We start from the raw sequence: 27,964 nt of genomic DNA, 5'->3' as shown, positions 1-27,964 counted from the left end.
AGTTTTGCGAAGAATGAAAATGGAGTGTCCCGTCTGTTTGTCTGTGCTGTTATCGTCACCTTAAAATTGTTGTCAGGTGTCATCAAACCTTATACCTACTAATTTTTTTAACCTAACACTCGTATAGCCCAAACAACTCCACTTCAAAGCTCATTAAATATGACAATTGTCACCCAATCGTCAGAAACAGAACCATTATCACGCAACAGGTGATAAATGGTGCCGTAAATCAGAGAAGGAGAATTTCTACGAAAACTACCGTTGGATCACCATCGCCTATACAGTTCAGCGGGCGGGAGGCGGCGTAGGTCTCATAAAATCCAATGAATATCTTGCATTTCAACTTACCTTTTTTTCTCTGAAATCTGTTCGACAAGTTAATCGTCAACAGACGCACCAACGCTTTGCGCCACCCGACTTAAGGCGTAGGTACCCTTTGCAGCAGAAGAAATACAAATTAGGTAGGTACCAACTTACATCAACCAAGGCTGACGGGGATTTGTAGGAGTGTTGTCATGATTCAATCTCTTGAATGTGATCCGATTGTCTGCAGCAGATTAAATCCGCTGTGGTGCGTGTATGGCTTTTGAATCAAAGATATGTATCCGATGCACCACTAGAATACGAAACAAGACGGATCTACCTGTCAAGAAAAACGCGTGAGTTTTTCGAAGCTTGTTTGCACTCGTTTCAAAAACAAACCTACAATGAAATAATTCTGAGAATTTTCATTATAAAAATAGATTTTCCCTTTAAATTTAAAAACAAATCTAGTTTATATGTTATAATTAATGTAGGTACTTTTATCTTTCTTCAACAGGAACTTCACGCTGTGCTAGAGAAATAAGGTATGTAATATGAATATGATATCAAAACAATTTGCATTAAAACTTTAAATGTCAGAAATTGCATACTTCAAATTACTTCTCCACAGTCACACCCGACGACTGTTTCAGTGACAATTATTACTTGTTGTTCCTTTACTATAACAATACCGAATGAAGGTACTTAAACCATAAACGGCACGAAAGATCCATTCGACTTGGTTCACGCTTGGTTTGCGTCGAAAAGGAAACAAACTAAGAAATGCACCGACTGCAAATAAAAACTTCTCTACTGCGCTCTCCTCGAGCCGGGTTAGAGTATACTTATTAGCACAGCTTAATTACACATCGACTAGGCCATTAACTTCATCGGCAGATCGTAAGTATGCACGTCCGTCTCTGAATGGAACCTTGCGTTATGTATCGACCCTTACCTACAAGTTTCCATCGAGAACACCAATGAAAGTGAAAAAATACCATGCCGTCGAACAAATTATGAGAAGAAAAATAACACTTGTAGAGCAAATCTTGCGCCCGAAGACGCACGGACGCAGACGCTTCTGGCTACAGTTGCATTTGTATAGAATTTTCTACTGCTCAATGTTTGCTCTTGTTTGCCATCATCATTGCTTCCTTTTCGCAATAATGGTTTATTTTCCCCGCGGCAAACCATTTTCTGTGAGCTCTGTTTGTTCTGGGCAGCCGAGAGGGCAAAAAGAAACGAGTGAAGTGAAATTTACAACTTCCCCAGTGACCCAATCTTGAAGAACAATGATGTAATTGACGCTTGGAAAGCGTTTTACCCATGTGTCGATGGCTTAATTCCAGTGGCCGATGTCTATCGATCAATGAATGCTCTGCAACGATCTACAAGTACCTATATTTAGGGATGTCTGTACAGGCAACTGTAACTGAAATGGTTTAAATGGTTTATTGATTACAACATGACAACATTAAGAATCGTTAAAATTAATTGTACAAAAATTACACCTGATTATGAAACTTTAAATTTTCACAGATTTCAAATTCAGACGTTAAGAAATCATAAACAGTTATTTTAAATTTTCTTAACAGTGCATAATCAATTGTACATTCCACAATTCTGGATCGGAATCCTGATTGTTGAACCTCATTTCAAAATTAGAATTCCGAAACTGAAAACAAATTTTTAATCTACGGTCCTGTAGTTATTTTATGTCATTTTACTTTAATTTTCTTCAATTCAAACCCGAAATGAATACACTTCCATTTCCGTTAACAAATGTCTTTGCATATAATTGTTCCTAGTCTTACTTCGTAGTCTATTCCCTACAGGTTCAGATAATAATTTCTTTTAAATATGTTCAAAAAAGTGAAATTTGAATCAGAGCCCTCAACAAGAATAATCGTACTTAACTTATGGATTTTCGACTTCTGAAATGAATTCTTTCTTCAGTTATTTATTGGAAATTTAATTTGTAAATTTAAATGAATAATGCAAACGATGGAACTCTTTAAGATTTTTAGATTTTTGATAAACATTATGAAACTTCCAACTGTCTTAAATTCCAATTCTTCAAAAGAGTTTTTTTTCTTTTCACATTCCGAAATTATGAGTTTCAAATACGGAAAATGCATCTATCTATAGAATGCAAAATCTGATCACAGACATCGATTTTTAATGTTTATAAGCACGTTTGAAATCACAAAATCCGGAATTGTTCTAACTCAAGCTTACCAGATATTTTTCCGTTGGTTTTACCGGAATTAGCGATATCGGGCTTTTCGGAGGTAATAATTTAACGGCACTGCTAGTTGGACAAGACGTATAATATTCCACAGAAAATGAAATTAAAAACTATAGCGCGACGGTTCGGATCAACTGTAGAACGTTTATTTCTTTTAGACGGTACGAGACACAGAACAAAGGGACAAAAATGCGGTTGTTCTGCTAGACGGTTTATTCTATTCTACTTAGGTTTGGTATGGGATGCTTCAAGTGGCGCCAAATAAAGGTAGCTAATTTTGGAGCGCGAGAGACTGACCGGTTGTTTGATGAATGACGGTGTTCGATAATCTAGATTTTAGATGGTTGGATTTTTGTTCAAACATCCGTCAATACCCAGGATGTGCAATTTTAGGTTACTTTCTTCAATATCTGAATTGTTCAATAACCATAAAAAAAGCATTTGAAAAACTCTTTTTTAAACACAGCAGTCAATTTGAAATCATAATCAAAGTTTCCACATAAATCGTTTATATTAACTTTAATGAAATTTGCTCAAAAAATTGGGACGAAAAATACATAATTCTAATGAATAACATCAAATTTTTGTTTGATTTTGCAAATTGAGTGAACAAAATCAGGCAACAGCATGGAAATCTGGCAAGCTCAGTCTTATCTTATTGAATCTTATTGTCTTATCTTATTCGATATTCAATCAACAAGTGAGAAATTATTTGAAAAACTGTACTAGAATTGTGAACTTGGAATAAGACTTAGAGGTTTTGGCTTTTGTTCTGAGTCGAGATTTACTCTTGAGTCATTTTAGTCGTTCATCACAATTTGATTAAGAATTTGAAATTTTGAGTTTAGAGAGTATCATTTTACTTGGCATTTTTGACCCTCATGGTAGGGGGCGAAGGTTTAAAATGAATATTGATTTTAAATTTGTTATTGTAATTTTATTGAGTAACGATAGCCTTCTTTGGTACTACATAAGGTTAAGAAAACTATTTTCTTAATTTTCTAAAAGTCTTAAAAAAGACAAAAACATTTAAACTCCAGATCACAAAAAAGTTGAAGCAGTTCTAAGTATTAAGTAATTTTCTTAATTTAGTTCATTTATTTCCTCCCTCCCTTATTCCCTCCAATGTTTTCACAATCAGAAAACTTATAAATTGTGATTAAGTTAACTTTGTCTGAGATTTGTCAATATTTTAAAAAATAAATAAATTATCAGTTATGAAAGAAAATTAGCAGAAATTTGAAAAAGTGAAGAAAACCCTTTAAAATGTGTTTGAGTTGTAAATGACTTGGGATTTTCTGGGAATAAAATTAATAAAACAATGCAATCTCGAATGATCACTTTATAAGCATAAGTATGAGTATGAAAAATGCAAAATTAATGTTAGTTTTTGGATCACAATTAAAACATTGCGTTGATTTATACACTATCCTTTCAAATTTTGAAAAAATAAAAGATAACTGTAGTTGACTAAATAGGATAAATCGGGAGAACTGAGTCCGGTATTGAATTTTTATTCCAATTTGAATCTTAAATTTGAAATTCTAATTGAAGCTTTTCCAACTGACGTAGCCTAAATTTCATACTTCATAACGAACTTTTTACAGTTTCTTTGTATGTTTAAAATATTATCAGTGTATCTACAATTGCGTTCAAAAAAGAATGAAATCGCGTCAAGCTGCGCACTCCAACCCAACTTTGACAAGCTGCCATTTCTCTCTCGGTTGATATTTTTCCATAAAATTTTCACACAATTCAGTTCAACCACAGATGAACAGATGTACAAGCTCGAACAAGAAATATTCAGAAACTTATGTAGAGCTTCAAATGCTCTATTTTGAAGAAGCCGTAAAAAATTAAAACTTTTCAATTGTGATGTCAATTTGTGATGTCAATTGAATTTATTGTTTATCAATACGAAAAGACATACCGTCAAACGGGGCATCATGCAAAAGCGGGGTTAGATGCAACATTTGTATACCACAACACTCATTCAATTTTGATTTCAAAATACTGTAATTAATTTATCATTAAATGATAACAAATTGATGATGACATAGTTTTTAATATCGTGAAAGAGTTTTTTAAAGTTTTTGATTCTCATAAAAAATTTAAAATTTGGGCAATAGATGCACAAATTTTTACATCTTTCGATGCCGTAAAAAACTTCACTCGGTATGACGGATTGGCTTAATGATATCACCTACAAAGTTAATATTGCTTTCATTATTATATACCAGCACTGTTGGTGTATGAATATTTTTCGGACAGACACCTAATTTTTATAAATATAATTTTAATAATTCACTTAGCTGTCTGGGGCAAATTGCAACAAAATGAAAATCAGAACTAAACCTCATAAATCTCGTTTCCATATGCTGGGATATGATTGTTTTGCATTATGCGTTTGTTAACATTTAAATTTCATCCATCCTAAGATTTATTTTCATGATTGAAGCTAAGAGAATATTTGAAGTATTTTTTACCCCTAAATGTATGCAGCAAATTCAAACTTTTTCCTTAAAAACACTTTTGATAGAAAAATGTAAAATTTAATTCAAAGCAAACCAAAAATTACTGCAATTGGTGCTTTATGCGTTATGACATCACAAATGTATCAAAAACTATAAATTTTCCAACGTTTTCACTTGATTTTTCATTAATAGCAGAGTTAGTTGCAACTTATCCCTTTTTCTTAGTAGGGTGAAAATCGCATGTTTTTGAAAATTTAAAAATAACGTCAACGTCAACCTTAAAACTTTTGATGTACAAGAGGTTTGATTATCTGTAGGCATTAAGATTTTACAGTAGTTTCTCGATTTTATCACTATTCGATTTTATCAATACTCGCCAAATTCACGCTCGATTTTATCACGATTTTTGAGAAATCACTCAGAAACCATTACCAGGTCCTTAATTTTCATTCAAAAGCATAGAGCGTCTTTGTTTATGATATTTTTTATGGTTTATGTTATAGTATATAGGTATCCAATTATATGAAAATTCCATTGAACTGCTTATTTTATCTGTATAGTGTTTAAAATCGTCATTTGGATTTTACAAACGCTTGTAATAATCGACATAAGTATTTTAACGTCACGCTGATGCTAGTCTTGTTACTTGGGTTGGTTAGTCGCTTTAAAAAATTTAACTTTTTTGGTTATGCGAATCATATCAAAATGCGGGTGAATTTAAGCGTTTTTGATCAGAGATAAGTGTCTCTGATTTCTTTGGATATTCGGACAACTTTTTCCACAATGGTAGGCTGTGACCGTTTATGACGGGTGTTTATTTTTCGGCTGCAAATTTTTGCTTCTGAAAATGAAACTATTTTTGAAGAATTGAGGTGCTAAGAAGTTATAAGAAGTCCTGTGTTTTAAATCATAAGAAGTGTTTAATCAAGTGAAGTTTTATATACTGACTGACTCTAAGGGACGAGTGCTACGTCCAGGATCATATTCCTCCGTGAAAGACTTTGGCTTCGGAGGGCTCATTAAGATAAGTGTTTTTTTTATTATAATTTTTCTTCGGTTTACGATAATTTTTTCCGCGTTTGTCAAAGTCATAGTAGAAGATTTTTTTTTCTCAAGTTATTCAATAATAAGGGAGAGAATTACACAGTTCAGTTTCCTCTGATAGTGCATATGGATCAACCTTAAGATGACCCGGTGGCAGCGGCTTCTCTCCGTCAGTGAAAATTTTTTATTATTGTTAATATATTTGTGAAAATGTTTTTTTATTATCGATTTTCCAAATAAACTTTTAATCGTTAAGTGTGATCGTTAAGGCTGCTAAAGCCTCGAATAAATAGTTGTGCCTCGCTCGGTTCAAGTGCTGTGCGGAATTGGAAATCGTAGAGAGCAGATTAGAATGAGGAATCCACCATCAACTACCAGAGGCTTGATGTTTTACTTCTTTATTTGGTGAGTTTGTTCCATGATATTACTAATATTTGGTTGAAATTAAAATTGGGTTGTGGAAGTTCTTATCCGGAATGCTTCAGATTATGGTTACATTTGAATATGCTCGATTGCCGGAACTCGATTTCTGAATTTTTTTGCGCACCAATAAATCTTCCTAATTTTGTCCATCCAATTATTCTTTTTCAAATATGATACATACATAAATAGATAGATCAATCGAGTGTATAATATAATATTATCTACGTTGATTTCTACTGGTCGTTTTTCTTCTTACGGAAATCATTATTGTGGGCTGAATGTAAGTGCGCATGATCGTGCTAACATCTCAGATTGCTATGATGTGAAGTAAATCTGTGCTTCGAGAATAAACAAGGCTATTTTTTGAGTTGATGTGTTCAAAGGAATTGAAAAATTGACTTTTGAAAAAACTTTTCGAGTTCTGTTTAGAGCTCGAAAGGTTCATGTTCTACTAATTTTTCCCGTTTTCCTTTTTATTTTCAAGAGCGAGTAAAGGCGCTATATCCTTGGTCGATGACCAGAAATGATTGTACACTGAAATCCAAAACAGTGCAACGAAAAATAATAAAGATAAAATACTTAAAACCTTTTATCATTTTCATCAAACTCCTCATTAATGCTTCTATTGCCATGTTTGATGATTTCTGTGTACAAAATAAATCATTTCCAGCCGCTGAAGAATGGTCCTAGTGCAGTTACTTAACATCACGTCTGGTTAATATCATCAAGGAGCATTTTTCTTAGCATGCTTCCAACGATACTGCCCATTTGAAACGTATGGTACTGGTGGTCCACGTTTCTTCTGTTCCTGTGTTCCAGATGTCTCTGCGTTCTCTGCTCCATGGTAGGCCCAACCAGTTCATGTTTTCGAATATTTCAATATTTTTATGTTAAAATAATTGAAAACATGATTAAAGACAAGAAGAATAATAAAACACTTTTGTTATTCTTTGGGATCAGACATAAGTTCTGGCTGTGGAAGTACGATTAGTGATTAGTGATTAGAGATAAGTGTCTCTGATTTCTTTGTTGAACTTGTTTATTTTAAAGGGTGGCGTGCGTAATCCTTATTGGATGGCCTTGAGTATTGTCTGAATGAATAATTTTGGAAAAATAAAATGAAATTCTGCTAGCTTTGTCTGAAAATATGACTAAGATTTCTGTTTTTCTACATATAAAGACAAAAGATTATCTGCCCATAAAGCAAATTTCGAGAAACACACTGAAAAAGTCTAAGTTGAGCAAATTTTAAAATATTTTTCGAATAAATATACTTTTTAGTTCATCAAAGGTGTTAAGATTAAAATATTGAAATTTGAAATAAGCAGAAACAAATTTTTTGATGCTAATTTTTTTGAACTTTTTTTCAAAATCGAAATAAGAGATAACGACTGTTAAATTTCCATCAAAACAAAATAATTCACTTTAATTAGATGTAGACTATCAAATGGATATACAACATGGTTTTATTTCAAGAAAAAGCCTAAAAATTTGCTTTAGAGAAGAATAATTAGAACTGAAAACGATCCTTTTTGTTTAGTAATCTTTGATAATTACGCCTTATGATCGAAATTTATTGATACAAAACGTTTCCACTACTGAAAATATTATAAATTATTGATTAAAGACAGTAAACATACTTTTTTCTACTTCAATTTTTAGTTTCGCCAAATTCACGGTTTCGACATATTCACGGTGAAATTTTTTTTGACCGTGATAAAATCGAAAAACTACTGTATAAGCCATTGAAATTGACAATTGTTGCATGTTGCCCCAGTTGACGGTACCACTGTTAAACAGCTAATAACTTTTCTGCCTAATAAGAAACGAAGTTACGGTCTTCGACAAAGTTGTTCAGCGGAAAATATCCTTTCATGAATTTTTAAATTGGCACAAAAAACATCAACTGGCTTGGTTAACAGAAGAAAAAATGCTGATTTTTCGGCACAAAATATTCAATTTTCCCATACAAACTTAAAGTTCAAATTTACTCATGTAAACGTAACTTGGAAATTCTGCAAAAAATCATGGATGAGTTTTGGATCAAAACAAAGCTTTTTTTGTTTGAGCAATTCAAAAACGACCCTAAATCGACTTAGTTTATTGTCCAATCCAACAGAAACATTACTAACGAAAAGTTTCACCTAGCGGTACCAATTCTAAGCATCGTGCACTTTCATGTGTGACTCCTGTTTTTTATTCTTATTGTACATCATTTAGTACTTCAAACAAGTTCGAACTAATATTTAACATTTGCTGAATCATGCATGTGTTTCGAAACTTCATCAGTAACTTTATCAAGACTCATCATTTACCCATCTCAGTAAAAAAAAACTAAAACAATTACCTCATACGACCCGCTCAATACTGACTAGATGTTTGATTTTTTTTGTTCACACTGAATATTCTTTTTAACAGTTCTTTCTGGTTTTCTTGGAGAAATCAGGTGGCTCAATCAAAAATCATAAAAATTATACAAAATGTTCGTTGAGACTTTACACACGTTTCAAAGCTAAGCTTGTACATCTGTTCATCTGTGATTCAACTATCCAATTGACGCTCTACAAAATTTGAAGTCTCTACAACGACTGAAAACAATAATGGAATTGCTTTACTAAATTTGCTGTATCTTTGACAATTTTCCTTTAAAAATCTTAAAATTTGGTCCAAAGTTGTAAAAATATACGGTCTATTTAGTACCTGGCCAAGTTTGGTCAAAATCGCGATTAAAAATAGTGTCGCATGGAAGATAATATTGGTTATCGCCCAACATACCATTTCATTCTTTATTAGACGGATGTTTTATGGAATACATCATAATCAAGGTTTTCTTGGTTTTTTTCTTCTAAAAATCAAAATTTATCACCAAGAATATTGCAAATTGATAGAAACTTCATTCCTGCTTTGTTTAGAAATAGAAACTGTTCCAAAAGAACTGGTATTTAAACACAAGAGCGAATATAATACTCACTTTGGTTGTGTATCAAATTTGATTATCAGTGTATTAAGCAGGTCATTTCTGGAACTCTGTTCTTCTTATTTGATCTCAGTTGAAACGTTTTCAATTCCAAAACAAAGCGCGAATGAAGTTTCTATCAATTTACAACATTGCTTAAGATGAATTTTGACGTTGTGAAAGGAAAAACCATGAAAACATTGATAATGATATTTTCCATACAAACATCCGTCCAAAAAAGAATGAAATCGTCTGATGGGCGATAATGAATCTTATTTTCTACCCGGCACCATTTTCGATGGCGCTAATCGATTTTACATCTTTGGACCAAATTTCAAGATTTTAGAATGAAAATTGTTATAGACACACTGAATTTAGTGAAGCAATTCAATATTACTTTTATTATGGGGATAGCGAAGTTGGAAGAGAGTGCGTGCGCAGCTTCACGCGATTTCATTCCTTTTTTAACGCAACTGTATGTGTTCTCGGGACAGATTATGAAAAATAATTGATTCATAGGGGACCCGTGAAAAATTGTCCTGGGCTCCCCGATGGTTTAGTCCGACCCTGACCACCACACATTAGCAGGCCAAGCGTGGTTCGCCCCACAAGCGAAAACTTGCGGTGCAAGTGCGATCGAACAAAACAGGCAGTATATGATCGCTTAGATAAGCTCCCTTAAACTCATCAGTTATCTTTTTATTTTATTTTTTTGAGAAGCAATTTTTTACGAAATTTCTAAGAGATAACTTTACTTTTCATATAGCATCAAACTGTTGAGGTTGATTCGAGGAAAGGTTACCGAACCCGTATCTTGAGATCCTCGATTTCTCATTTTCCTCCCATGCTGAAACCTGCCAAAGTCCCGGAGTCCACACTACTGCCTGACTACCTTTGACTCCCTTGCCTCGCATAAGTTGTTATCGATACACCGGCCATATCTGGCCACTCACTTTCGTAGAAACATAGAAAAGCAACATTGGAAAAAATGTGCCTAGCACACGGAAAGGGAAAACTGTCCCATGGTTTATTTTTCCTTTTCTGGGTCCGACGACGAGCGACGCCAAGCTACATACATAGCTTGCCAGCCAACATTATTGTACATAAAAGACGCCCATGCAACTATTTCACTCCCTCTTGCCCCATTAAAGTGCCCCTTCTGTTTGGAGTTTAAATCCGGCTGAAATAAAGGTACCGATATTTATTTTTCTCTAGCAGCCACTTCCAGTTTGCGTGTGATATTTCTTTCAGCGCACGTTTGAATTATGCAGCGGATATGACTGCCATTCGACCCTTTCCCCTCCCCATCTCTTATGTTCCCAACTTAAACAAAAACCTCAAACCGCCGAAAGTCCGATTCTCATTCCCATTCCCAGTCGTAGTCGTCTTCGGTCGCCTCATCGTCAGACAACAACAGGACTGGTAAAACAAGCCGAGACAAAACGAAACGAAATTGGAAACGTCAATTCGAAACAACCAACCGGTCGTCGTCGATCGGCCGAAATGCGCCACATCACCCAACGCAGAGAGACGCAGCGCACCACACGGCAGCAGTACAAATCGTCAGGCGGATGCATGAAATGTCGTTATGTTGCCGGTTGTTTTTCTTTCTCTATTTAACCTCTCTGTTTCTAAATAAATTCCCGAATTCGTCCAACGACGATGACAGTCCAGGAGGCAGCAGCTAGCATGCATATCGTAATTCACCCACGCACACGCTACAACATAATCGCTTTCACCGATCGTGATGATAATGATGATGGTTTTCTACCACTCTAACTGGCTGGCGCAGGTCGGTGTTTGAACACTTGTTGTTGTTGAACATTTCTGTCTGACCCGGACGGGATGAGACCTGTTGGTGTTTTGGCTCCCGAGGGAGACCGCGGAAAGTTATCTAATAGGGAATCATAAGCGCACATCAAGATTGGATGATTGCACTTGGCGGTTGGAGACGATTTCCTAGAAACGATACTTTATTGAGGGAACACTGTAGTGCTTTATGAAAGTCATAAGTGTTATGGGGTGTTGGAACGTTATTGATATTGGAAAACATAAAGGATTTTTTTTAGAAAAAAAAAATCAAAATAACATTAGTTAACAACTCATCGTAAACTTTGTTGTCTTATTGTATATTCTAGTGTAAAATTTTGCGCTGAATCCAAAAATGAAATTTAAAAATTTTCTAAATTGGACAGTTTTCGAATTATCCTCAAAATATGAAATTTTTCGGAAAGAAAAAAAAATACTTGTAGGGACATAAATCGAATTATCTTGGGCTACATAACATCCATTTGATATCTGTTTCATTCATATTGAAGATGCTATTGATGAATTTGCCATCAATCCTTCGAACTTCATTTTTATGTGCGATAAACAGTATTGTTGATATTTGTAAATTAATGTTCGAAAAAGCGATAAAAACGTAAATGCCTTAAAAACTTCGGATTTAAAAATAATTACTTAGACTAAAATTTTGGATTCAGCGCACGATTTTACATAGACATAATTTCTAGTTTTCTGAGTAAACTAAGCTTGCGTAATTAATGAAGCCTCATATATAGCTTCAGAGTGACAATAAAGCTCCCGTACTTTTTAATATTTACTTTATCAACCCAGATATTTTTTTTTATATACATTCAAATCAAATCAACAATAGTAACAATCTATGGAATTCAATGAATAAATTATTAAATTATCTTGTCTATCAGATTGCACCGAAAAAATAAAAAAGGAGCTCAAAATCCTTACCGTAGACCTCCAAACATTTTTTTCAGTAAGTGTGCCTTCGACGCTGCTCTCTACTTAAACTCTTCCCATGGTTTTTTTCTTCACCAACCCTAAGATTTTCACAACTGAGCCACTTCACTACCACCAAATGCTCTAGATCCCCATTTTGAGTGTAACGTCAAGACTAATAGGGTAACGGACCTATTTTGGAACGCTTTGGGAAGTAGCTAAGCTATTTTCTGAAATAAAAAAGAACATGTTACAATTTTCGACTGCTTTATCCGTTCATTACGAAGATCAAGGCTTTTTCAATCGAAACATATCGTCGTTTGTTGCAATGTTACGAGATTTAAGCCTAAAAACTCGTTTCTTCGACCATCTGGTCTGGTCGGTATTTTGGACCACTAGGTTTCTATTTTGGACCACCCTCTGGACTTATTTTGGACCACCCTTAAACTAAATAAGTTATTTTTCTAAATTGCGATTCTGCGATTGATGCGCAATTATGCGAATGATTCATTTAATCTTTTCCTTTCTTATCCTTGTAGTCAAGCTTTGTTTGTTCACGTTAATTCATTCCTGAACTAACTTCCTTCAATTTTTTACCACACATGTTTGTTGAATATTTGCTACTACAACTAGGTATCTTTTTTTCTAACATAGTGTTTATGCTTCTTATGCTTTAAAACAGTAGTTTTCTATAAGAATACAGTAAAATAGTGTGTGTTGTTATATGGTGTGTTTCAAATGTTTCGAAATTTCCGACAGCACAGTGCAATCTGCGACGAAATTTGTTCTGCAGTGTTGAATACTGGCCAGTTTGCTTATCTTTAGGATCAATTTTTAGAACGAAAATCTCCTTCAGACGACCCAATGATATAATCTGTGTTACTTGTTAAGACATAATCGATTCCGCGACATCAATTGATGCATTTTGACTTGAAAAACCTTAGTGGATTTGGTTTGACTTCAGTTCTGTAGAATACATAGATTCAAAAAAGGTAAAAATGTGGAAGAATTATGCGATCTTTTTAACCATTTTAAAGCCAGTTTTTTTTAAATTGCATAACTACAGGGGCTGAAAAACTAGATTTTTAGTACTTTTTCGCTAGTAATTTTTACTAAAAAAAATAATTTTGAACCACATTAATCTCAAAGCTTTAGTTGAGTTTTAGTTGAATATATCATTTGTTAAAATTGTTCTACTATTAACTGGTTGTAACTTTTAGACCAAATTGTTAGTAATTTTTCATGAAGCATAAAAAATAATGACTTTATCAAAAATGTGCGTGTGCTGTTTTTTTTCATGTTTTAAGCTTCTTAAAATTGAAGCTTTTGACAACTGCTTATCAAACAGTTGCCATTAACATAGATTGTAAGATTAACTTGGTTTAAAGCATTGTGCTCAAAAAGAAAGTTAAAACAATGATTGGCTTGGTTTTATTCCGTTTGAAGTGAACCTTGTTTAAAGGCGGGTTTGGACGTTAGCGAGTTGATTAAATAAAATAATGCCAAAATTCCAATTTTTTTATAATAGGCGATTGAAATAGTGTACATAATTCTTTTCATATCACCGTACAACGTTTTATTACGTTCATGAACATTTAACAGTAAGTTTAATACTCAGGTTATGTTAGGTGGTCCCAAATAAGTCCCTAAGGAATTAAGTAGGACCAATTTTCGACATGGGTCAAATTGCGATTAAAACAAGTTGTTTTTATTCATCAAGCTTACAAACTAGTTTTAAAGTGTTTTATCATAGCTGTGAACATGTTTGTAGTTGTTGAAATCATCACAGCTAGGCAGAAAACTTTTTGGAAGTTGACTCCAATAATGGCACGTCCTTGTAACGTTTTCTTCTTGCCACTAATGCCAGCAACTTATTTAAGGGCGCCACTTCCTGGAAGGAAGATTGCTGGCACGTGTTTTTAAATCCGGCCGAGACTCTTTCTCAAGGCGGGTGCTAATTTGTTTGGCTCGAAAAATCGAATTAAGGACTCACGGAACCCAATCGGGAGACACAGGGGATAATTATGAATCAAAAGGGAAAAGTTGTGCGAAACGAAATAACCGATTCTAGTAACTCTAATTTGATGATATAAAAGAAGTCAAAAAGCTCACTTCGCTAGAGGATTGCCTACCCGCCAGGCGTATTTCGGGAGCCAAAACAGTACTTTGGTTATGGCAACAATTAGTTTTTATGTCAACTTTTTGGTGTGTGGAGCTCCTAGCTGAATCCCTAGCGGTTTGTTTGAGGTACAATATTTGTTGTTATTAATTCTAACCTGTTTTATTTCCGGTTCCTGTGATTGGTAGGTTGAAGTGAATCCGACACTGGTGGATGGCGATGCGATCTTCTTCTGGACGACTTTTTTCAGGAACTGGCACAGTAGCACTCGGAGGTATTCAAACCGCAACCGAGTCGCCTGTATCGATAGTGCCGAGCAATCCGGACACTGGTGGATGCGGGCACAAACTTTTTCAGCACGTCGCCTTCTCAGGAACTGGTCCAGGAAGACTCGGGGGTATTCAATCCGCAACCGAGTCGTCCGTGGCGATCGGGCCTAAACGTATAATAGCGGTTTGTATTCGGGTTCACGTTCTTGGTGGTAGGCACTGTCACTGCCCAGCTCGGGGTCTTCAATCCGCAACCGAGCAAACAGCGTCAATCCTGTCGACCCACAGCAGACGGACGAGACTTCCAGTCCCGGATAAAGACCCACGTTGACGTGGGTAACCTGTCAACGTTTAGCTGTTATTATGCCTCATAGATTACCAATCACAGTTTTTTTTTACCTTTTTAGACTCAACACGACTAGCGTATTGCCGACGGTCCTGTAGCCTTTTTTTTTTAACTACCCGTTTTAATCCTACGAATACATTTACGCGCGGTTTTTATAATTGGTTCCATACATTTTTTTTTTTCAGCCTACTTACAATTCGTCAGCTTTACAATATACGCTCGAATATTTTAATAATCGCAAATATCGTTGGACTATTGCTTTTGTTTTTTCCAATTTTACACTTGCCGGTTACTTAATATTACTTTTAAGTAACGTTATCTTAAGCGATATCACACTTCCGAAAAAACGAACTGTCGTACTTAGCGATCTCTTTAAAAGTGGCCGAGTCATTGTACGATTTAGACAAAGATGATTTTGAAGATTCAACAAAGGGATCTGTTATTTTGTCTCGCTTTTACTTGTGGGGATGGGAATGACCGGGATCAAGGAACAGTTTTTCCGTTGCTCCACAACCGGAGAGGAACCGTGAGCCAAGCGGTCGATATTGGAACCGTTTCAAGCCTATTTATTTCACAGGTAGATGGCGCTATCTGATATGAATTAGAGTTGGTGGCTATTACGTCTTATTTTAGTTAGGTGATTCGTTAAGGTGGTTCGTTACACTTGCCCACCCTTAATTCAAAAAAAAAATTGAAATTAGATTTTTTTTTTTTGAATCTACAATTTACTGTTAAACTTTTAATTTATTTTTGCCACAAATTTCTCTCGACGCTTTGCAACGTTTAAACATCGAAGAGGGTTGAATTTTTCTTTTCTGTTTCTCGTTAAATTTTTCTCCCGACGCGCGTCCACGTTAGAACTCAAGGAGGTTTACATATTTTGTTTTCATTATCCATCATTTATGCTTTATAATCATATTCATCGTAGTTATCCTAAAATATATTTTCCCTAAATTTTCTCCGGACGCGTTGCCACGTTTGAAATCGCGGAGGTTTTAAATTTCTCTCCTACCTCTTCAATTTTCTCCCGGGGGTGTTGCCACGTCTGAACATCGCGGAGGTTTAATTGTTTTTTTTTTTTTTTTTGTGAATTTTTCTCCGGACGCGTTGCCACGTTTTAAATCGCGGAGGTTTAAATTTCTCTCCTGCCTCTTCAATTTTTCTCCCGGGGGTGTTGCCACGTCTAAACATCGCGGAGGGTTAAATATTCCTAAATATTCAAATTCTGTGTTATTAATATCTCTTCTATACTTTATAATAATATTCATCGTACTTATCTTAAATATATTTTCCCTAAATTTTCTCCGGACGCGTTGCCACGTTTTAAATCGCGGAGGTTTAAATTTCTCTCCTACCTCTTCAATTTTCTCCCGGGGGTGTTGCCACGTCTGAACATCGCGGAGGTTAAATTTTTTTTTTTTTTTTTTAATTTTTCTCCGGACGTGTTGCCACGGTTAAAATCACAGAGGTATAAATTTGCTCTCCTGCCTCTTCAATTTTCTCCCGGGGGTGTTGCCACGTCTGAACATCGCGGAGGTTTAAATTTTCTGTTTATAAAACTTTCTCCGGACGCGTTGCCACGGTTGAAATCACGGAGGATTAAATTTGCTCCTACCTCTTCACTTTTCTCCCGGGGGTGTTGCCACGTCTGAACATCGCGGAGGATAAAAAAAAATTTTTTTTTCTTACCATTTTTTTTTCTGTTTTTATTTTTTTTTTTATTTCTTAATCTTTTTCATTATTATTATATGCCATTTTTATCTAAAATTTTCTCCGGACGCGTTGCCACGGTTAAAATCACGGAGGTTTAAATTTGCTCTCCTGCCTCTTCAATTTTCTCCCGGGGGTGTTGCCACGTCTGAACATCGCGGAGGTTTAAAATTTTTTTTTTTTCTTTTTATTTATTCATTTATTTATTGATTTTTTTAAGTTTGCTCCGGACGCCTTACGCGTTTGAACTCACGGAGGTTTAAATTTGATCTCCTTCTTCTTCATATTTCTCGCGGGGGTGTTGCCACTTCTAAACATCGCGAGGATTGTAAACTTTTTTTATTTGTTTTGTTCGAGCTTTTTGTAAATTATATATATATATATATATATATATATATATATATTTTTTTTTACTTTCTGTCATTCTTCCTTATGTACCAAAAGGGAAAGGTCGAAGATTCATATTCTTCTTTGATTAAGATTATTTTCGCACTGAAACCATCAGACATTTCTGATTATATACTTTCTATTATGTGAACTGACCTCAGATATATTTTTGAAACGTGTCCGTTTTCGAATTAATTGGCCTGAATCAGGTCTATAGCCTGAACGAATGTCATGATAAATAACTTTGCCGCTTTAATTTAACGGTTTATCGACATTCGATTTACTATTAAACTTTTTTTAAAGATATTCGCTTTCAGACGTTATCGTCTGGACCCTCCTAACAATATCGGGCAGCCCTACAGAACGAACTGTCACTTGATTAAGTGTCCAATGGAGACGATTCAAAGATCCTCGAAAGTAAACAAGCTGTGCTATCATAAGGATGACGAAAATTAATAATTTACATCTGATTAATATTTTTCGAGATTATAAAAAGGTAAGTTGCGTTGAAATTAAATGTGTTAATTTTTTTTTTTTTTTAGGTGGTTTCTAAACTAAAACTAAAATCGTTGGAATTGCGTGAGAAAGAAATAAAAATAATGCATATATTCTACCAATGTTATCCAATAAGACGAGAGAGAGTAAATAAATTTAATCATCATTTGACTGCGGAATTAATTATTTTACATGGCAATGGAAGGAATACCTTGGACAAACTGAGAAGCCTTGTACCTCTGAACGAGTGTTTTATTTGTGATTCTAGTTTTTGTGCCTCGGCAAAGGACACCGTCATAGCGCTGGGTATTACTATACACGTTTCAGAAAGGACCCGTGGTAACTTCCGGGAATTCGCTTACCCTCAATACTCTCCAAAATGTATGCATTGGAGCCCACAACTTGTTTTATTCGCACTTTGGTGAATTTTGGAGCGAACTTACCGACAAAGTTTCGGTCCTTGTTGGAAAGATGCACATTCCGTTTGTAGACGATTTCGCCCTTTTGAAAAACATGTCGTTCGTTGGATCGTAAATTATAGCTTGCGCTATACTTTTTATAAGCCTTTTCCAAGTTTTCCTTGACAGTTTGGTCTACGCTTTCCATCAGTTGGGGGCGATCAAATTTCCCCGTTGTTTTACCAACAGTATCACAAAGCAGTGTATCAAACTGTTGGCCGTTTTCAACCATATTTCGGCCAAAATTGACAAAATATGGAGTGAATCCCGTACTGTCGTGTACGGTTGTGCATATTGCCTTTGCGATTTGGGGAACAGATTCGTCCCAGTCGCGATGCTCTCGTTTCTTATTCAAAGTGCACCGGATAGCAGTAACTATAACCCGATTAACCCGTTCTGTAGGATTTGGACTGGGATGGTATACGGATAAATTCCAGTGGGTAGTGCCGTATTTGCGGAGCATTTGTTCAAACAAATTAGATTTGAAAACTTGAGCATTATCAGTTATGCACACGGCAGGTGCCCCAAATACATTAAAAACTAGATTTTCGACGAAGGCACACACGGATGGCGTGGTAGCTGATCTCATGCACTGTACAAGGGTGAATTTCGAAAAGAAATCGCACACGACAAGGACCCAAATATTTCCACGTTTAGAACGGGGATATGGCCCAAGGAAATCCATCGAAATAAGTTCCCAAGGGCGAGTACAAAGCTTTGGTTGGCCACATCTAGGTGTCACGTTATAGTTAGGGGGTTTCGATTCGCGACATACTTCACACTTAAGGCAGAATCGTTTAACGTCGGTGTACATGCGTGGCCAGTAAAACCGCTCCCTAAGCTTGCTTAATATTTTCAAATGACCTAAATGTGCTTCTTCGTGCACGGACCTAATCAAGTCATGGCGGTCGGAAAATGGTACTACTTCTTTCCATTTAAAATCTGGATCTTCTAAACCGGAAGCGGAAGGGATAAATTTCAACAGGCGATTATCATGAATTTGAAAGTTTGGATATCGAGTAGGATGTTTTTCGACCATTATTTTAAGTTGTTCGACATAATCATTAACTGGTTTAACCTCTATAGCAGTTATTGCCCTAGATAGCGCATCAGCTGGTACATTTTCTGATCCCTTCTTATATTCAAGTTTGATATCATATTTCGAAAGCTTTAGCGCCCACCTAGCGATCCTAGCCGATTTGCTTTCGATGGACATACTTCTCAGGAAAGTGAGGCTCATTGCATCAGTTTGTACAATGAAAGATGTCCCTTCCACAAAGTGCTTAAAGTGTTCAATACTTAAAAGTACCGCCAGGCACTCGCGCTCAGTTGCGCTGTAGCGTCGTTGCGTACTAGATAGCTTTTTGGAGAAGTAAGCGATCGGTTTTCGTGCACCCTCTTGGTGTTGAACTAACACCGCTCCGATAGCCAAATCGGAGCTATCGGTTTCGATTACAAATGGCAAGGCAAAATTGGGGTTTGACAAGACCGGTGCTGAAACTAGAGCCGTTTTAAGTTGGTTAAGCGCACGTTCGGCTTCAGGGGTCCAATTAAATTTTCTCCTATCTTTTTTTTAAAAGATTTGTTAAGGGGGTGGTGATTTCCGAATAATTGCGGATAAACTTCTGATGAACGCCGGCCAATCCCAATAATCGACGTAGATCTTTGACGGATTTGGGGGCAGGATAATCTAATACAGGCTGAATCTTACTGACATCCATAGAAAGCCCCTTTTCGGATAGAACGTACCCCAAGTATCGGATCTCAGTCTGACAGAATTTACTCTTTTGCAGATTAATAGTGAGTCCTGCCTCTCGAAGTCGTTGAGCTACTTGCCCGATAAGTCTTATGTGTTCTTCAAAAGAATTTCCAAGGATAATAATGTCATCTAAGTAGACATAAACGAGTGGTTCTAGGTCATGACCTAATACCGAAGACATGAGCCTCATCATTCCAGCTGGTGCATTCCGGATGCCATAGGGCATCACACAGAACCTGTAAACTCCACGCGTAGTCCTAAAGGCTGTTTTGTTCTTGGATGACTCGGATAACGGTACCTGGTAATATGCTTCTGATAGATCTATAACGGTAAAATATTTTGATCTTTCTATTCGCTGCAGAATTCCCATCATATTTGGAAATGGGAATTCGTCTTTCCGTGTACACTCATTGAGTCTTCTGGAATCTAGACAGATCCGCCATTTTCCGTTAGCCTTTTTTACAGGCAATAAGGGATTTATAAAATCTACGGCCCCAGGACACTCCTCGATTACGCCCAGTGTTTTCATACGATCTATTTCGGTTTCAATAACATTCTCGATAGTAGGTGACCAACGATAATATGGTACCTTTCGAGGTTGGGATTCTGGCAGCAGCTCAATGACATGCTCCATTGAATGGGTTCTACCGAAGTGTCCGTTGTAAGTGGCTGGTAGTGTCTTAACGACCTCGAATAGGGACTGCCGTTCACTCGAGTTTAACTCATGGCCAGTTTCTATCTCTTCCGCGCGTTGGATCATTTTGTCCGGTAGTTCAACCGTCGGTATCTCGAGGCTTTCATCGATTTCTGATCCATTAGGAGGCTCAAGAAAAGGATTCATTGGTTCCAATTGAAACTCAGCTCTGCCTGGACAACCGTCGGGTTGATTTTCCACGCGACATATTTCAAAACCATTCTCAGGGTTTACTCCTGGTTTCAAAAGAACAGAGTTTACGGTTTGATCAGCAGAGTTTACCAATCGAAATCCGAAAGTATTCAAGAAATCGATTCCCAAGATGAGATCTTTAGCTAACTCTGGCACTACGACCGTCGGAATCACGTGTGTAACTGATTCAAAAGTGAAGGGAATATTTACATAACCTAAGCAACGATATGCTGTTCCATCAGCCGTGGAAATGTTCAGTGAAAGTGGGTGAATTTTGAAACCTAATTGATCGATCAATTTGATCGAACTAATTACCGAGATACTCGCTCCCGTGTCCGCCAGACCTTCAATGTCGTGAGACAAAATTCTAACTTTTAAATGAGGGCATCGATGGAATGTAGTACTAATTCTGAAAATTTGGTTGAAATACTGATAAGCATTGGGAATCGGAAGATTACTGGTTTGAGGTGAGAGATTCCCAGACTCAGCCTCTTTAATTAGTTTTTTTGGTTTCCATTATAATTCAAGCGATGTTGATTGGGACAGTTAGTCGCAACTGCGTTCATAAAACCACATATGTGGCAGAACGTTCGTCTTTCTTCAGGGCATTCTCGCCACATGTGAGCTGAACTTTCACAGTTCCAGCACTTCCTAGGTCCGACATTTCTATTCACTCCACGTGTTGGCTCCCGCATTTCCACTTTGGTAGGTGGTCTAGAGACCTGGTTTTGAATCATGTAAACGTCCTCTTCGAAATCTTCGTAGTAGTTACGTTCTGATTTATCGACACTTATTTGATTCACGCCTGGTTTAAATCCCCCCGAATGGTAAAACTGATTTTCTAACGCGTCGAGACGAAAACACAATTGGGCAAGATGTTCGATTGAGGTGATATACGTCAAAGCTAATCGTCGTTTATAAGAAATCTTCATATTTTCCACCACGATTTCAAACTTCTCGAAATCAGACATTTTCCTGTTCAATCGTGAAGCAAACATTTCCATGTCCGTTAGATAGGCACTGAAGAGCTCTGTAGGACGTTGCCTTCTATTTCGCATTTCCTCCCGGATCAGTCGATCTCGGTTAGGATTATCGTATCGCAATTTCAAGTACGCCTCGAGGGTTTCCCAGGAATCGATCCTTTCCTCATAAGTAGTGTACCACGCGTAGGCACCCTCTTTGAATAAAAGATGTGCATGCATTCTAAGATCCTGTTTTGAGATACCGTAAGAACGACACAGAATATCAATTTGTCGCAAGAAATCAGAAACCGGTACTAAATTAGTGTCTCCCGAAAACTTTGGCCACTTCTCGATTATGTTACATTGCTGGTGTGGTAAACGATGAGGGGTCGTTTGACTTGACGGGTGATACGCATGGGAGTAGAACTGTGGTTCGCGCCGCTTTTGGGGAAATGAAAGTTGATTAGTAACTTGGTCGTAAGGATTCGGAATAGGCTGTCTGGACAGATGGTGTGGTTGGGCTGATCGATTCTCAAGGTTAAAACGCGGTTGGTCGCTTAGCTGCAACGGAGGTCCTAAATCAAAAGGAACAGGGTTTCGAGTGTTGATAATTGGATCAGGAGCTCCGTAGTCCATGCTAGGTTGTGTGTGCTGTTCACCAATTAGATTCATTTTGTTAAACTGTTTTGTCAAAGAGTGTTCTTCTCGTTCGGGTTTGCTATAATCCATGCCTGGCCTGAGAAGCTCTTTCACGTAAGCTTGAACGTACGCGTCGATCTCGGAAACGTGAATAAATTCATTGGAGCTGGTCTTAGCCATCAGGGGACTAACTTTCGGGACTGGACTAGGAACAGGAGGGTCCTGCCTGAAAAAATCTAAATCTTGAAGGTTCTCTTTGGGGTCATCGCCAGCTCTGCTCAACGATGGTTCTCGTGAGATCTCAATTAGATCATCATCGAGCTGTCTCCCAGTATTTGGTGAAACTTTCATTTGATCGGGTTTAGTTTGATTCAATTTAACATTAGACGGATGATGTTCGTTAACCCATTCTACTTTCAAGGGAGCATGTTTAGCTAAATTTTCACGGGACACTCCTAACTCCGCCCATCTCCCTTCGCTAAGAGTGTGCACAATCGATTTAAAAATTAATTTTTTTGGAATCGTTCCAGTGTAAGGTTTTGGATCTTCTGGATCAGGTACCATTATTTTCGATGCCGCCTTCTGCGAACCTTCCCCAGTGCCTTCGAAGAATTCAAAGGTTCGGTTGCCTAACTGATTTTCTTGAAATGGTGTCGAATTCTTTCGGTCATCTATAATTTTAGGTTTGATAATCGTAGGAAGAGCTTGCGCTGTACTATAAGTTAACGCCAATTGTTGGACCACCACATCAAAATCTATGCGAAAATATTCTCGAGTCAAACGAGAAATTAAATCAAGTAATAATTGTACATTTTTTTGTTGCACAGGATCTTGTGGAACATATCGTTTAACTCTCATGTGGTAGTGAACAAGACGGGAAAGTAGTTTTGATCGCATGTATTTTGTGGGATTTTGAGCAAGGCCTAGTCCTAATTGTTGGAGTTGGTACGGAATATCTTCATACTCATCCATTACTCCCACGTGCGGAATGTTTAGTGCATCTTGAGGACTTTCTGTCCGTAAGATATTTCGTAAAATTCGGTATCGACTTTCAATTGCGCCTTCCAAGGGCTGATTACGAATTAGTAGCTCATAGTTAAGCTCATCTTCTTCAAGGTCGTTTGCATTTATGTGGTATTGCTCCATTGCTTGAGCCAAAATTTTAAAACGTTATGCAATTGGATAATGTGTGTACTTGAAAATTTAAGAGAATGGAATGTATCTAACTTTTTTTTTTTTTTAGATCTAAGCTAAGGTAGTAGGTAATAACGTAACGTTGAAATATAAATAACTCACGTAAGTTCAACGCAAGAAACCAAAAAATAATCTCACTTCAAAACTCGATAAACTTACTATAACTTTCCAGAATAATCTAAAAAAAAAAAAAACTCATTTCAGTTCGTTTGATTCAATATAGTTTTCCCGGCCCCACGTTGGCCGCCAGTTTGTAACGTTTTCTTCTTGCCACTAATGCCAGCAACTTATTTAAGGGCGCCACTTCCTGGAAGGAAGATTGCTGGCACGTGTTTTTAAATCCGGCCGAGACTCTTTCTCAAGGCGGGTGCTAATTTGTTTGGCTCGAAAAATCGAATTAAGGACTCACGGAACCCAATCGGGAGACACAGGGGGTAATTATGAATCAAAAGGGAAAAGTTGTGCGAAACGAAATAACCGATTCTAGTAACTCTAATTTGATGATATAAAAGAAGTCAAAAAGCTCACTTCGCTAGAGGATTGCCTACCCGCCAGGCGTATTTCGGGAGCCAAAACAGTACTTTGGTTATGGCAACAATTAGTTTTTATGTCAACTTTTTGGTGTGTGGAGCTCCTAGCTGAATCCCTAGCGGTTTGTTTGAGGTACAATATTTGTTGTTATTAATTCTAACCTGTTTTATTTCCGGTTCCTGTGATTGGTAGGTTGAAGTGAATCCGACACTGGTGGATGGCGATGCGATCTTCTTCTGGACGACTTTTTTCAGGAACTGGCACAGTAGCACTCGGAGGTATTCAAACCGCAACCGAGTCGCCTGTATCGATAGTGCCGAGCAATCCGGACACTGGTGGATGCGGGCACAAACTTTTTCAGCACGTCGCCTTCTCAGGAACTGGTCCAGGAAGACTCGGGGGTATTCAATCCGCAACCGAGTCGTCCGTGGCGATCGGGCCTAAACGTATAATAGCGGTTTGTATTCGGGTTCACGTTCTTGGTGGTAGGCACTGTCACTGCCCAGCTCGGGGTCTTCAATCCGCAACCGAGCAAACAGCGTCAATCCTGTCGACCCACAGCAGACGGACGAGACTTCCAGTCCCGGATAAAGACCCACGTTGACGTGGGTAACCTGTCAACGTTTAGCTGTTATTATGCCTTATAGATTACCAATCACAGTTTTTTTTACCTTTTTAGACTCAACACGACTAGCGTATTGCCGACGGTCCTGTAGCCTTTTTTTTTTAACTACCCGTTTTAATCCTACGAATACATTTACGCGCGGTTTTTATAATTGGTTCCATACATTTTTTTTTTCAGCCTACTTACAATTCGTCAGCTTTACAATATACGCTCGAATATTTTAATAATCGCAAATATCGTTGGACTATTGCTTTTGTTTTTTCCAATTTTACACTTGCCGGTTACTTAATATTACTTTTAAGTAACGTTATCTTAAGCGATATCACACTTCCGAAAAAACGAACTGTCGTACTTAGCGATCTCTTTAAAAGTGGCCGAGTCATTGTACGATTTAGACAAAGATGATTTTGAAGATTCAACAAAGGGATCTGTTATTTTGTCTCGCTTTTACTTGTGGGGATGGGAATGACCGGGATCAAGGAACAGTTTTTCCGTTGCTCCACAACCGGAGAGGAACCGTGAGCCAAGCGGTCGATGTTGGAACCGTTTCAAGCCTATTTATTTCACAGGTAGATGGCGCTATCTGATATGAATTAGAGTTGGTGGCTATTACGTCTTATTTTAGTTAGGTGATTCGTTAAGGTGGTTCGTTACATCCTCCTGAAATCGGCTTGATTTGACCCAACTGTGAAAAATCAAAACTTTATTTTCAATTTTCTATCCCTCATCAGCTTATTTAAATGGAATCTTAGATATGATCAGAATCATGAGAAGAATTTACTATATTTGTTCAAAATTTTAATTATTAACATGATGTATGAGAGAAAAATAGGAAAAAAAGCTGCAAGGTGGTCCAAAATTTGTACCCGGTCCAAAATAAGTCCGTTACCCTAATCAGCAAGGGATCCTTCGTGAAGTACTTTAGCCGTGCAAAACAGAGCACTTTGGTCTCTATAGATTCACAGCTTCAGTAGGCTTGTAGCTTGATGAATTCCGCAAAATCGACCATTGTCATCTGTAAAAAGACATTTTTTCGCTTTTGGTGCTTTGTGGCAAAGAAAATTCGCCTGCCAAACTCATAGGTCTTTACCTAAAGGAACACTTTGTAGGAAAAGATCTCAGATTATGTAAACCGGAGATGAACTGAAAATGCCACTGATAGGGTCTAGCCTAGCTAGAACGACATTTGCTTGTGCTTATGATGGATTCACAGCCAAAGCTTGTCAGCATCCCGGATAGTAATAGAAGTACATTAACTACCCATCTTTACTTAACTGGGATCACTGTGAAGTATTAGACACAAAAACAACTGGAACACAGGGAGGAAGAAACGTGGACAACAGTACCATACGTTTCCATGATAAGAAATTGTTTTACGTTGGGAACTTATTTGCTGAAATGTAGTGTGCTCCTGAATACCGGCCCTTGGAAATAAGATTATTTTAAACAGAAATTCAAAATTTTAGGCGTACTTTAGGCGTTTGTTTCCAAACACTTAAATTCTTTGCTTGAATTTTTTGAACTTTTGACGTGAAAATTGACCTTGGATATAGTGCCATTGCTCGTTTTTAAAAGAAACATTGATAAAACAGAAAAAAACGTTTTTAAAACCATCATAAAATCTTTTGAAAAAAGTCTTTTCGCGCCAGATTGCAAAAAAAAAGAAAACCGGATTCGAACGGATTTTCTGATTTCATTGAAATACTTCTACATAGTTTGAAATATTTCAATATGATAACTAATGGAAAAACATATCACTTAGCTCTATTTCCTGATATAATTGAGCTTTGGGACCAACCTTTGATTTTTGTTCCGTCCCGTTCAGAAGGCAGATTGGGCGAACGGATGAGACCGTGATGGGGACCGAATAAGCACGGGTAAAAGTTTTATATTCTTCAATACTTACCAACGTCCCTAACACTTGTCTACTTCCACTATTTTTCCAGGTTAACACAAATACTCCCAAACCTTTCGGAAAACACTGTGAACACCTTTGACAACTCTGCATCCAATGTTTTCCGGCACGATGCATCTAATTCTAGTTCCGTCAGATGGTGGCCTTGAAGCTTCCCTTGAATTGCAATAGAAAGAATCGATGAACGTCTGAGATGGGACGCACACATAGATTATCTTAGAAGAGATCTAAGTGCTATTCACAGTATAATGTGGAAGCTTTCGAGGTTTGTACCGACCAAACAACTAGCGTGCCTGTATCATGCATTTGTGCAATCCAAGCTGCAGTACATGGTCTCGATCTGGGGCGCAGCTAGGAAAGAGGATATTAAACCGCTCCAAACAATGCAGAACCGATGCCTAAAAGCTGTTTATAAACGGCCCAGACTTTTCTCCACCTACAATCTTTTCCACGAAGCTCCACTATCTGTATTACCAATAGCTGCATTAAGGGAACTCCAAAGCGTTACTCAAGTACACCACCAGCTATACAACCCAGTCTTCCACCACAATCAACAAATTCAGCAGCAGAATCAAGGATTTCCTACGAGGTCGAGAGGAAACCTGATGCTCAGAAGAGTAAATACAGAGAAAATGAAAAAGTCCCCTGAGTACTTCAGCAAGATGAAGTACAACGCTCTTCCAGGATATCTGAAAATCACAACCAACAAAGCCAGCTTCAAACGTTCAGTCAAAACATACCTCAAAAAAACCAACCTAGCAAACTACCTAGCATGATGTGAGAAAAAAACAACTGAATTGTGAACTAAGCAGCTAACTAGTTCGTTAAGACCCCCTTAACAAAGAGTAATCTACTGGGGGCCTTGGAAAAATCAATTTCCTCACCCAAAATTATCTAACCTGCCACTAATCGCCACAATACGACTTTTCTTTATATTCCCTCTCTGCTAGCCACCGCCGCCCACCACAGCCGCCCACCACACCACACAACCACACACCACATGCCGCATTTGCAGAACCGCTAATTTAATGAAATAGTGTTGAAAAGAAAGTGTGAATTCTAAAGATTGTAAATAATGTTAGTTTTGAAAAGATATCAAACATGGTCAATAAATGTGAGGAGGTTTTATGCCTTCGGGAGAATGGTGCTGCAAGAGAGGCCAACTCCCGGGGGCTTTTCCCTGCTCAATTAAATAAAAAAATAATAAGAATAAATATCATAAACATTTCTACTGACGAAATTATGAAAAAATTCTTGGAACCGAACACAATGCGTGCGATGCAATCAAGTCAACGCCTACTTCTTCCCCTGTCTAGCTAGAACGACATTTACAGAAGAAGTTACCAACGAGTACGCAATGCGTAAAATGTACTCATTGCGTATTGACGACAACTCGTTCGTTTTAAGTCTAATCGTGTGGCATTCATGGAGTGAAATATTTGTTCCAATTCAGACTTTAAGAAAATTATTTATACAAAGCAACTT

At 37.2% G+C, this 27,964-nt stretch overlaps 1 protein-coding gene across 9 annotated transcripts in view; it reads left to right on the top strand.

Moving 5' to 3' along the window:
* LOC129750710 (tetraspanin-18) overlaps window positions 1-27,964 on the top strand; it is a 222,641-nt gene that overhangs the window by 46,798 nt on the left and 147,879 nt on the right. For all 9 annotated transcript variants that reach the window (XM_055745717.1, XM_055745716.1, XM_055745719.1 and 6 more), the window contains exon 3: window positions 821-848. The gene's annotated coding sequence lies outside the window, so the exon portion shown is untranslated. The remainder of the gene's footprint in view (window positions 1-820; window positions 849-27,964) is intronic.

Source organism: Uranotaenia lowii, chromosome 3 (genome assembly GCF_029784155.1).
Source record: "Uranotaenia lowii strain MFRU-FL chromosome 3, ASM2978415v1, whole genome shotgun sequence".
NCBI classification, from domain to species: domain Eukaryota; kingdom Metazoa; phylum Arthropoda; class Insecta; order Diptera; family Culicidae; genus Uranotaenia; species Uranotaenia lowii.
This window is presented reverse-complemented; position numbering and strand designations above follow the sequence as displayed.